Source organism: Schistocerca serialis, chromosome 4, assembly GCF_023864345.2.
Source record: "Schistocerca serialis cubense isolate TAMUIC-IGC-003099 chromosome 4, iqSchSeri2.2, whole genome shotgun sequence".
In the NCBI taxonomy this organism is placed as follows: Eukaryota; Metazoa; Arthropoda; class Insecta; order Orthoptera; family Acrididae; genus Schistocerca; species Schistocerca serialis.
The window spans coordinates 354217753-354231706 of NC_064641.1; positions in this window are offsets into that span (position 1 = coordinate 354217753).

A 13954-nucleotide genomic window follows, 5' to 3' on the forward strand; every position below is an offset into this window, starting at 1 on the left:
GACAACCTCATGAATCCATGGAACGTGAATGTCAGCAGCGGATTGTTCAAGCTGGTGGAGGCTCTTTAATGGTGAGGAGCGTGTGCGGTTGGAGTGATATGGGACCCAGATACGTCCAGATACGACTCTGACCGGTGACACGCACGTAAGCATCCCGTCAGATCACCTGCATCCAATCATGTCTGTAATGCATGGGCAATTCCAACAGGACAATGCGACACTTCACACGTCCAGAATTGCTGCAGAGTGGCTCCAGGAATACTCCTCTGAGTTTAAACGATTCCGCTGGCCACCGAACTCCCCATACTTGAACAATATTGAGCAAATCTGGGATGCCTTGAAATGTGCTCTTCAGAAGAGATCTCCACCCCTCGTACTCTTACTGATTTGTGGACAGCCCTGCAGGATTCATGGTGGCAGTTCTCTCCAACACTACATCAGTCATTAATCGAATTCATGTCATGTCGTGTTGTGGCACTTCTGCGTGCTCGAGGGGGCCCTACATGATATAAGGCAGGTGTGCCAGCTTCTTTGACTCTTCAGCGTAGCTGCCTTAGAAGAAGAATATGTTATCGCATTGCTGAGACTCCTCAGGAAGTAACAAGTGTCGTAATCTTGGATGGCGCCTTGGTGTGCCTTCATCAAAGCTAATTTGTCTTTGCAAAAACAGACATAATGTCTTATGGGATAACAGCAATCAGTGATTTTATGTTACTTTAAATCCGTCTTGATTGCAAATTTTTTTTTTTATTATTCATATGACCGGTTTCGGTTCATTCAGAACCATCTTCAGATCTGATATTTAAGTTACAGGAGTAACCCGTCCAATTCAGCAACTTTCACATGCTACGTCACATGCTACGTCACGTGATGTGACGTAGCATGTGAAAGTTGCTGAATTGGACGGGTTACTCCTGTAACTTAAATATCAGATCTGAAGATGGTTCTGAATGAACCGAAACCGGTCATATGAATAATAAAAAAAAAAAAATTTGCAATCAAGACGGATTTAAAGTAACATAATTTGTCTTTCTTGAGCATCTAAAATTCTTTGCAATATTTTTCCAAAAGTTCTTTTTTTTCCTTTTTTCTCCATGACGCCATACTCGGCAATGGTAATGGCTCGTTGACTGGAGGTAATGACGACCTCACAGAATGATCATCTTGTGATATTGACAGACTGAAAAACGGAAATTCATGACATGATTCCATTTGGCACACTGTGTCTATTTCCACTGACAAGTAACAGTGCAGAAGTCTTGGTATTAATATATAATTTACGAAAATCATGTAAAACAAAAGCCAAATGGAATTGTGATTCGATGGACTTTTCCCTGGATCACTTGATCTCACTTTCATAATTTTCTTTACCTTGTTTTCTTTAACAGTATCTAAGGTGTTTCCATGCCGATTGCACGGTTTTAACCGAAATAACTATTAACCGGGATAGGAAAATATGGGTTTTTCGCACCCTATTGCTGCTGAACTGTGAAAATAGATGGATTAAATACTTTTAATTTTTCCACTGCGATTGCGATTAATAAGAAAGAAAAATTAACTTATGCGGTAACAAGTTTATTAAAAACAGAGGAGAGACGTCTGATATGTTTACTGCAGATGCTGAAGCGTATGTTAAACACTCTGAATGTCGCCGGTGTGGCGCTGCTCGGCAGTGGCTTTGATATCCCGGTATGTCAAGGCCCCGGCCCATCTGGCTAGTCACGGCCCGGAAAACAGTGATGTATTCTGAAGCGATGCGTTTGCTGCATACAAATAAGTTCAGTTGCCTGTGATACCATGGGGTAACATTGATTAATTGCAAGAACTGTGGGGAAGTGTAGTGCATTTTCTGAGGATACGGCTTGTAAGACATCCGTGTTCCAGTTGTTGACGACAAAACGTCTGTTCTACTGCAAATCTCGACAAACAGTTAGGAAGATGGCAGATCGTGCGGGGTTGTCACCTTTCATATTTTATTAATAAAGTCATGAGCATGTACGCTTTTAATGCATGATTATCTAAATAGGAAGGCACTAGGGCATTTAATAAAATTGGTCACCATTGATTGTGCACTGCTTGTCTCTGCATCTAGTTGCTGTGGGTAATTAGAGGTGACGGATCTTGCTTTCCGTTAAGTTCAAAATGGTTCAAATGGCTCTGAGCACTATGGGACTTAACAGCTGTGGTCATTAGTCCCCTAGAACTTAGAACTACTTAAACCTAACTAACCTAAGGACATCACACACATCCATGCCCGAGGCAGGATTCGAACCTGCGACCGTAGCAGTCGCGCGGTTCCGGACTGCGCGCCTAGAACCGCGAGACCACCGCGGCCGGCTTCTGTTAAGTAACCTTTAGAAGTGTTTGTGTTGGCACTGTGTGGGGAGAAACACGCTGCTCAGAGAGTCACCGCAGGGACGCCTTAACGGTCTGCAGTTCTGGGAAGGCGAAAGCGCAGGGATGCAGATACAGGACCAGAAGGGGCAGTGCGGGAGCTGTTCGTTGCTTTGGCATCCTGGGGGTGGATGGCAGACTACCCGAGCCGAGTGATGCAAATCTGTAAAATGTTCCTCCTCAGAGTCTGAAACAGCCCCGCTCTGCTGGCTGCCCGACGCTGTGGAGCCAGCACAGCCGGTGTATTTTTTGAGTTATTTAGTATCCTACATCAAGCGATTTCCCGCGTGGTGTGAAAAAATAAGCGATGTGATTGGAAATCAGACGATGATGTCAAAAGAAGTACTGTGGGCTTCTGTAATTTTTGGGGGCAAGCCAATGCATGGCGGGGGGTGATTTGCCCGTCTCATGGAGGGTGGCCGCGCCTCGATATATGTTTATGTGGTTGGCGCAGAGAGAGCCTGGCATGTGTCATTTGGTAGTGTGTATTTTCTGTGGTGCTCCACTTGGAGCGTACTTTCGGCGAGTAGGATTTTTCGAGGAGTTTGTTGGGACACGCCAGTTGGGAGAGATGGTCCAGGGTAGAAATTAATCAGAGATATCTCCCACATTATCGTATCACCAGATATCTTGTACAATGTTATAAAATCACATCGATTTGGTTTACATTATAAATTATCAACGGCAAGCCATGTTGACAGATGTCAAGCACATTCTGATTATAAACCGTCAACTGTTTCCCTGCATTTGGTTCATACATGTCTGTGTGCTCACGTCATCGTTGTGGGGGGATGGGGTAGAGAGGTTGAGTACATTCTGTACCAGTCCTCCAACCAAAGAAAAGTTCCTCTCAGTGCTGGGAGGCAAACCCGGGTCCCACGCACTGCAAACAGCCTCGCTGACCGCTAAGATGTGGAAGCTAAGGATTCAAGATGGTATGAGGCTTTATTTTTTTACCCTTGATGCAGCCTCTTTTCTATTCCTATTTCTGTTTTCTTCTTCCCTTCTCATCTGCTGTCATTTCCCTTTTTACTTCAGTCAGTTTCTTCTCTGGTTTGATTCCTGTTTGTACTGTTATCATACGCTGTTGTTTGAAATAACTGGTCACATTCGACAAGAACGCAAAGAAGAAGTCACTAAATATCAATTAGACTAACGTTCGTTAAATTCTGAATATTCGTTACCATAATATTGTCATTACTAATGTCATTGTCAAGAAATTTTATATTGCTCATGTACCGCGCGGGTATAATTAAAGCGCAGTTTCTCACGGAGGTCCATTGTCGGCTATAATTGTCGTATGGCAGCGAAACTTGGTAGATATGCTAATACGTTAATGTAGAACCCTTTTTACGCTGGAAAAATATTATTTCCAGTTTAGGCTAACAGGTGAAAATCTGGTGTTACAAGAAAGACATATAGAAATGTTTCCATACGTAATGGATTAGAAACAGGACACGGCGAGAAAAGGTCAAACAAATGAGAAAGGCATAATGTAGATTTTATTATTAACTGCTGCTTACACAGTTTCTTCAGTACTAGCACCGGAAACTTCGACGAGCTGCTGCATTCGTAAAACGAGGTGATCAGCAGGGTCAAGTTGTGCCACAAATACTATTCAGTACTTCCTCATTAGTTACGTGATCGACCCAGCTAATCTTCAGCATTCTTTGTAGTATCATATTTCGAAAGCTTCTATTCTCTTTTCATCTAAACTGTTTATCGCCCATGTTTGACTTCCATACATGGCTACACTCCTGACAAATACCTTCAGAAAAAGACTTCCCAACACTTAAATAAGCGATGTTAACAAATTTCTCTTCTTCAGATGTGCCTTTCTTGCCATTCCAGTCTACCTTTTATATCCTCTCTACTTCAGACGTCATTTTGGTGCCGAAATAGCAAAAATCAACTACTTTATGTGTCTCGTTTCCTAATCTGATCTGTACCATCACCAGTGTGAAATAGATCGCAAAACTTCCCGTAGTGTTGATAATGAGATAGACAATTCTCGTGACACTGCATGAACACTAGCACTACCGGGGCAGGTGGTGTATGGTCAGTTACACCAACAGCAGAGTCGTCAGTAATTTCCATCGGGATGGGACTCCTTCCTCTTCCATATGCCACAGCTAGCTCACCCAATTTTTAGAATTGCATTAAATCGTTTAATGACATCGGTGATATCCTCAGATCTTTCAGTTGGCGATATTCTCTCAATGCAGCACTGTAATTGCTGCCGTCCGCGTAAAAGAGTTTCATTAACAGCGCACAGTCTCTGTTTTCGATACCCATGCTGTTCACTCCGTTATGGCTTTTCATCTAACAGCGTGGTCCTCACACCGTGTGAGAAACAGTGCACAGCGTCAGATTTGCATCCGGTAGTCAAAACTGGGACTAGTTTGTTTCCCAGCGGGAATCGGTTCCGTATTGACGCATTAGCATATCTGGCGTACGATAATTAAAGCCCACAGTGGACCTCCGTAACAAGGAGTGCTGCTATAACATACGAGAGTTGTGAGCCCAGCCCCCATACTGTGACACTTTTGTCTTAAAAATCTAGCCTTCGGAAGATTAGTGTTAATAAAGTTCACCTCATTTACGACAGTTTGCGCTACTTGATTATGATCAAAACTCAAATGTTGCGAAGCAAGTGCTTGCCTTTGGATAATGAAGAGTGTCCACATTATATAGGAGATTTGCCGTGGATAAGTCCTTGTAGGCCACTGTAATGCCCCAACACGGGTTGGATACCATCCGTACATACACCAACCCAGTGAGCCCAGTTAATTTAATTTTCTGTCGTGAAGCTGTCCACTATTTCGAACAAATCTTTATCTGTGGTATCTGCATTTATTTCCTTACAAAAAAGAAGATCTTCCCCTCATTTATTTAATATTTCATCAATAAATCGCACATAGCAAATTAAATAATTATTTCTACGGCTATCAGTGGCCTCATCAAGTTGCAAACTAAAATCCTTCCCTCCAATTTTTTCTACAATTGGTTCATGAAGATCCTCTTATATCTTAAATTCGGCCACTAGTTGTAGTGACACACAAAGGAATGCGCAAAACCAGATTTCCATGGACTCTCCAAGCATAATGGACTCCACGTCAATAGTACACGGCAGAATAAGTTTCTCTGCAATCGTACAATCGTACGGGCTTTCATACTATTTGGTACTCGTAAAGCTACATTGTAGAATGCTAGAAGCACTCTACACGAGGTTTTCGCCGGCAAAATGATGATTTTTATTCTTTCATTTGACTCAGTTTTCTAGAAAAATATTGTTTTGGTTTGACCACGTCACTCTTATGCACACATTCTAAATGACGCTTTAATTTGCTAGGTGGCATACTTTCAACAGAATGTGGCTCATCAGTATATTTTATGTCAGGTATTCCATATGATAATATTTCGTGTGTTGTAACAGGCTGATGCAATGTAATCCTTCGAGTGGCAAATTACGTACGAGTATGTATGTGGATATATAGCTAATGGGTATTGTCAATGGCCACTAAAACAAAAATAAGTGCAATGCGCTACAATACAGGTGGTTAATCGTGTTGAAAATCACTTTCTGTGCCAAAAACGAAGGGTTATGGTGTAACATATCGTCAACGACGAAGTTAGCAGACACGGATCTCACTGGTGTTAGCCCACTGAGGTATGAAATCTCTGTGACTTTAGCGCCATTTGGCGACTGGCCGATACACAAACAAATGATTAGTACCGTCTGTTATCTGTGTCAGGGACATCTTTATACTCAGTGTGTTTGTGATTTATGGGCGCTCATCGACCACGTTATGAGTGCACTTTGTGTATTCTATGTTATACTGCTGCATATTGATAATTTTATGTGAGTGTAAGGTTCATATGCGGTTTGCTTTCTTTTGCATGGCGTAGTTTTGAAGCTGCGATTTTGTACGTAGGGCCAAACTATCGTAAAATGTGCCTGAACGTGTAAAGAAGGTGTAACGAGCTTACTGGGAAAAATGTGTGATTTCCAAGGTACAATCCTTTTATCATATCATGCAGCATTGTACACCACAATTCAGTAGGCGTCACGTCACAACGTAGATCAGATAAGGTATCCGAAGTCACTCCCAATGGTTCGAGACATCTGCACATCTTTCACGTACTACACCCGTAGGCAGAAGTCTAAAGTGCTGAGCAACTAGCTTGTCAGAAACAGGTACAACCACAGTTGTCAGAAACAACAGAAGAGATGACTGGACTGTCTTGCAAAGAGTTGGTGAAAAGGAAGCCTTCTTCTAAAAGCCTTCCAGCCATGTTTTGGGCTATGATTTCATATTACTTGAAGAAATACAGCAACAAGCCACTTTTTAATTTCACACAGTCTGTTTGCTGATCAGATAAAGATAACGTGTGCTCTCCGACAACTTACTTTGTCTAAGGTCAGAGAGAAAGTGGAGGTATGGTGCTTACAGATAAGAATAATTAAAGAATTGTCACACCCATGTTATACTAAATTATTCTTTATCATGTAATGTTCTAACAGCATCAGTTGTAAACAAAGATATTGTATACACATGCCAGAATTTCTGGTACAACTGTAATGTGGTACACTCAAGAGCATAATTGTACTCTGGAGATATAAAGATATCAAAATGAACCGCCTCGTCTTTATCCGGAGAAAACGTTTTCGACATGCCTTCTCACCTTAACCTGAAAATAGACTGGAGTACTATCGTATAGCATACACGTCACTAGAGTGAGTTATTCCAGCAGCGGAAACAGTGTGCCCCACAGGAAGCGTACTGACTCTTGATGGATGAGGTGTCTTAGACGATCGGTAGGTTGCCTGAGTGGGTGGTCAGTAATCGCGCACGAAGCTGGAAGGGCACTGGCGCTTCATGGTCAACATGAAGGGTGGATTCTTCGTAGCTCACAAATGAGTGAAGTGAAAATCAGCATGAACACTGAGTCATCGAAATGTAGGGATGGAGCTGTAGCACAGTTGAGCATACTCGAAGAAGGCTCGGCGTATGATGTCGATGGGTTACTTGCAGGAGCTCAAGTAAGGCATTAAGGGTACCTAATACGCATGGCATGATTCTTCACTTAAGTTGTCTTCTGTCATTAACTACTTGGTGTCACAAATGGCTTTACAGTCACTAAAGCAATAGACTGAAAAATGAACATCCTGAATCAATAATACAACAAGGATGATGTTTTACGCACATATTGCGATCATGAGCCGAAACACGGTGACCACTGCCCACCATGAGATTCAATACGGCAGGTGGCATTGCGACCACGTGGCGCTGTAAGGAAAGTGCATAAGCGAAGCAGACACGAATAAAGACACATTCTAGCATCGATATGCGCCCCAAACAGGAGAATCCTCTCTAATAAGCGATTCTGACAAAAGGCAGTTGATAAGTACTGGCGCCTGGGTACGAGTGTCTCGGGAACGGCGAAGCTGGCCGACTGTTGGTGTGCTATCGTAGTGAGCGTCTAAATGGAAACTGCTTGACGGGCAGCGAAACCGCGAGTAGGCGAGAAGGTGTTGCACTCCCCGTCTCATCACAGAACGTGGAGGTCGAAGGCTTGGCTGTTCTGAATAGCAGGGTAGGCGACGATCTGTGGCACCTCTGAAGACAGAGTACAGTGCTGGTGCGGGCACATGTGTTTCGGAGCACACCGTTCGGTTCACAACAGGGGCAGCTCGCTTTGCACTGTTTGCGAAAAAGAGAGTGTCACGGATATGATAAGAGAGCTGGGGTGGCAATCAGTAAAATATGTTTTTCGTTGCGGCGTGATCTTTCCACGAAATTTCAATCACTAACTTTCTCCTCTGAATGCCAAAATATTCTGTCGTCGGCACCCTATATAGGGAGATATTATCATCGTAGTAAAATAAGTCAGAGCTTGTGCAGAAAGATTTAGGTATTCATTTTTCCCACGCGCTGTTAGAGAGTGTAAAGCGTAAGAAATAAAATAATGCGACTTTTTTTGTTTTTCCAGACTCTCATGATAAAATGTATCAACGTAAGCTTAAAATAGGAATAAAATAGACGCTTCAATAAGCAAAAGACTATTTACGTTTGAAAATGTATTTAGATAAATTTGTCGATATGTATGAAAACTATCTGCCTGTTGTTAAAAAGTAGAAGTTTGTTGAGGGAGTAGCTCCTTCCGATTAATCACTGTTGCTTGTTCCGCCTTGTAGTGCAGACGGTGGTATCTCTATCCGGCAAATCTTGTACTTTGTATTGTTCTGAATAATAACTTGGCATAATTATCAAAAGGGTCAGTCATTAATGTAGTCATCTATATGTTTCCCACATATATTTTCATGCTGTGTATTTTCTGGTTTAGAGACGGTGTGTCAGGAAGGGTAACGTGACATAGTTCGAACGCAGTCAGACCTCTAGCGTCTTGCTACATCTACATGTGCATGGATACTTTGCAAATCACATGTAAGTGCTTGGCAGAGCGTTAATCGAACCAACTTAACAATTCTCTATTATTACAATCTCGTATAGCCCGCGGAAAGAACGAACACTATCTTTCCCTACGCGCTCTGATTTTCCTTGTTTTATCATGGTGAACATTTCTCCCTAGCCGGCCGCTGTGGCCGAGCGTTCTAGGCGCTTCAGTCCAGAACCGCGCTGCTGCTACGGTCGCAGGTTCGAATCCTGCCTCGGGCATGGATGTGTGATGTCCTAAGGTTAGTTAGGTTTACGAAGTTCTAAGTTTAGGAGACTGATGACCTCAGATGTTAAGTCCCATACTGCTTAGAGCCATTTGAAGCATTTCTTTGTTTCTTCCTATGTGGGTCGGTGTCAACAAAATATTTTCACATTCGGAGGAGAAAGTCGGTGATTGGAATTTCGTGGGAAGATTCCGTAGCAACGAGAAACGTCTTTCTTTTGATGATGTCCACCCCAAATCCTGTATCATTTCAGTGACACTCTCTCCCATATTTCACAATAATACAAAACGTCCTGCCCTTCTTTGAACTTTTTCGATGTACTCCGTCAATCTTATCTGGTAAGGATCCCACACCGCACAGCAGTGTTCTAAAAGAGGACGGACAAGCGTAGTGTGGGTAGTCTCCTTAGTAGATTTGTTACATTTTCTAAGTGTCCTGTCAATAAAACGCAGTCTTTGGTTAGCCCTCCCCACAACATTTTCTACGTGTTCCTTCCAATTTAAGTTGCTGTTTGAGTATTGCGTTACAAACGGGACCTACATCTTTTAGCACGAAGTCTGATTCATTTTTACTATTTAAGTCATGGACTGTGCGGCTGGTCCCGGCGGAGGTTCGAGTCCTCCCTCGGGCATGGGTGTGTGTGTTTGTCCTTAGGATAATTTAGGTTAAGTAGTGTGTAAGCTTAGGGACAGATGACCTTAGCAGTTAAGTTCAGTAAGTTTTCACACACATTTGAACATTTTTTACTATTTAAGGTAGAAACGAAGGTGATGCTTTTCACGATCAATGTGCTTAATGAGCAACGGCACGTTCTTCAGCACCCACCGATCAGTAAGCGATAGCCATTTTATTTTCTTTACAGGAAGTCGTGTTAATAATAGAATAATTAATATATTCAGATGTTTAGATGTACCGAATACGTCATGTCATGTGTCTTTCCGACGGCAAACCTTTATTTTATGTACTGCATAGTATTGAGCACATTCAGTTACCTTTGTCGGTTTTTACACTTATGCATTACTACCCGCCGAAGGATGCCTTGCATTTGGAACGGTAGAGAAATGGTCTGGACATGGTCCGGCATTTCAGTGAGACCTGCAGAGTAGACATGTAGATATAGATATAAATTGTTAAATATCGGGCACATGATCATCGAGATTGGACTGTGTATCAACATAAACATGTCGCCTCGTCGGCTGAGTGACGTTTCTTGTCACATCAGGTCGATGGTCGTGTGTGGAGACACTATCATCCAGGGAATGTCTGCTCGGAACGCGCACAGCGTCACAGACAAAGGCCAGTGGGGGCAGTGGACATTCACATGGGGTTCCATCAGAACTGTAGTAGTAATACTTGAAAAATACCGCAGACCATCTGCATCCCTTAGTGTCTGATATCTTTCCCGATGGCGATGGCGTCTTGCAGTATGATAACTGCCAGTTTCACAAGGCCAGAGTAGTGCTACAAGGGTTTGAGGAAAGTGACAGTGAACTCACGTAGATGCCTTAGTCACCAAATTTGACTGATCTGAATCCGAAAGGACCCATTGGCGACACTACGGGGTGGCAGTTCCGCGTCCACGTACCAGCTTCACATAAATTTCGCGACCTGCGTGACATCTGCGGATCTGGTGCCATTTACCTCCGGAAACCTACCATGGACTTGTCGAATACAAGACACGGAGAAGCGCTGCTGTATTGCGTTCCAAACGTGGACCAACGCTGGTGTTAAACAGATTATCATTACGTTTTTGCTCATCGGTGTATTTAATGTGTCACCGCTCTGGGCTTGGTAATGGTTTCAGCTCGACGGAGAAGGAAGTGTAAGAGTTTCTTGAGGTATGACAGAACCAAATGAAGCGATTCATTGATCATTAAATGCTGCAGAGCTACCAAATTGCCAAGACGCTTATTATTACGTTTCAGTCACTGTTATAAACAATCACAAACATTTTGTATGGTATTAGAAGCGAGTGGTTAAGACGCCAGTCTGGATGCGATATGTCCTGAAACTGCGGAACGCGTCCGAACGTCTCCCTGAACTCGGGTATTGTCATCTTGGAAGACGGAAGTATCGGCATCGTACTCATCATGAAGATGTTGAATTAGAGGCCAAACTTGCGTGAACGTTCTGGTTGATGTTCACGACAATCCGAATGACACCGCTAGTTATGATGCGAAAAACACCACTCGAAACTTAAAAGAATCACCTCTGTCCTAAACTACGCCCTTGGTACAGTATAAGCCATCTTTCGAAATGAGCCAAATTTGCGAATAACTGGATCACACAATAAGCCTCCAGTCAGTTATTATCCTGTTCCTGTGTTGTTCGACTAATTGAAGATGCCCAGTTTTATGTGCTGTCGGGAGCATTCGCCTTTCGTGAAGTAGGCTACTCGACTCCAAGAATCCGTTGCATGCAGTTCACCTCGCAATGTCGCTTAGAAAATAGTTGAGATGAACCTGTATTCATTGACAGCAATAATTTCTGCTGGTCCCGGCGGAGGTTCCAGTCCTCCCTCGGGCATGGGTGTGTGTGTGTGTTTGTCCTTAGGATAATTTAGGTTACGTAGTGTGTAAGCTTAGGGACTGATGACCTTAGCAGTTATATCCCATAATATTTCACACACACCATAATTTCTGTCGCGTTTGAAACAAGGCGACATTGTCTCCGGTCTCTATCGACTAGAATATTGTTACGAACACTATTCTTTTGCTTTGTCACATGACTGAGAGTAGTCGCCATTCCTCTCTTGTAGACATGTTAGACAGTCGCGTTCATGCAACAACAAGTCGGAGAACTATACTGACGGTGTAGTCAGGAGCAATCCGACAGCTCTTTTCTGCCGTTTTGTCACGTCTCCTAGTCGACCTTTTTTCATTGCTGAGTAAGGTACTACTCGCAAAGGTGTAGGGGGGATGGATAAGAGCGATAGCTACTTAGTGTTCCTAGCGAACGCGGCGGACACACTCTCGTGCCTCAGGTATCAACAAGATCGTCGCTTTGCAGAATGTGCAAGCCCTCTAGCAAGTGGAGGGGCTGCGTGAGGCAAACCACCTGTGTTCCAGTTGTTACACAGGCCGTACCAGAGAGACTCACAATGAGCAGCGCTACTCGTCGAAACGGCAGCTGCAGCCGAGGGCATTATAATTAGTCCGCACGGCCATCACGGTGCGAGCTACGGTGGAGAATGGTTTCGCGATATGAAGCGTATGTGAATGAAACACGAGGGAAGGGCGTTGAGGGTAGAAGGGTGAGCGTTATGGGCAGAGGGGGGAGTGATTTCGTTCTTTTCGGGTGAGGCTGGAAGGCGCCGAGATTTCGAGGGCCCTTGGGCCTCTCGAAGCTATTGTATTGGTGCCATTGTTCGGGCGCCATCTCATCCATCACCCTTTCGACCCCAGTACGATTATTGCTGCGGACGTGAGGGACGTTTACGGCAGCAGTGCGACAAAAGATCATACAAGCACAGACAATCGCGCTCTTCCATTGCTTTCGCTCGTAGTCCACTTCTTTATTCATGTTTTTCCGCGAGAGGCTTCCACGAATATCGGAGGAGCAGATAGGCACTCCGACGCAGCGCACAATAGTGTGTACCGCGATACGTCACTTTATTTCGTGCTACCTGTACAATGACGCGTCCATAATTGTTCCTGGGTGTTCCGAGTGTTGCGTATGCACGCAAGATATTATTCGCCTATTTCTTTGGACCTCAAAGCTGTTTCAACTAGTATAAGCTCTCGAAACGTACGTGCAGAATATTAAACGAGCTATGCAGGAAAAAATGTCAGAATGTAGGTAGCTGAGGCAATTACACCTATTTCTTTGTTGTTGCTTTGATAAATTCGGTTCCTAGCCTCAATTAGATTGTGGGGTCAGCTGCCTTACCACTCTTCAGTCACGTGTGCTGTACTGAAGTTTCGCAGAAGTAACATATAACAATGAAGTTGTCTAATGTGGCTTTTAATATACGAGTCGTTCCGTGGTGTGCTGATATTTATCTGGATTGAATTTTTCGTATAAATGATGAAACAATTCACGGTCTTGGTTTCGAGCGTTCCTGACGATGCTGACTAGAGTGGCAGATCCTGGTAATGTTTTCAGGCGTCCAATAGACCTGCAAACACCGAAGAGAACAATCACGTACTCGTTGATGGGAGAGACTACAAGGAAGCTAATTAGAACTTATGCCAGAAACGGATGTTAGAGAAATAGATCTACTTCTTAAAAAGTCTTTACTTTCCCTTTAGAGCTGCTAATTAGCAGCGCTAAGCGTAAGATTTCAACTTTTGAAATGTTCATAGGAGTTACAAAATCTTTTATTTAAGATGACCGTCGCACCTATAGTGAAAGGTTGTGATTGCGACATCTGAACTCCTTAAGGAGTATGTTCCATTTAGTGATAGACCATAATTGCATCGAATTACGAGAAATTCACAAAAGAATATGCTCGCAGTGAAGAAGGCACACTGTGGTGACAAAGGTCATGACACAGCACATATACAGATGTCGATAGTATCGCGTACACGAGGTATAAAGGGGCAGTGCGTTGGCGGGCCTGTCATTCGCACTCGGGTGATTCGTGTGAAAACGTCACCAACATCATTATGGCCGCACGATGGGAATTAACTTTCTTTGAAGGCGGCGTAGTAGTTGGAGTTATACGCATCAGACATTCCATTTCGGAAATCGTTAGGAAATTCAGTATTTCGAGATCCACCGTGTCAAGAGCGTGCGAAAAATACCAAATTTCAGGTATTGGTTCTCACTGTGGACAACACAGTGGCCTACGGCCTTCACTTAAAGACCGAGAGCAGCTGTGTTTGCGTAGAGTTGTCAGTGCTAACAGACAAGCAGTACTGCTGGAAATAACTG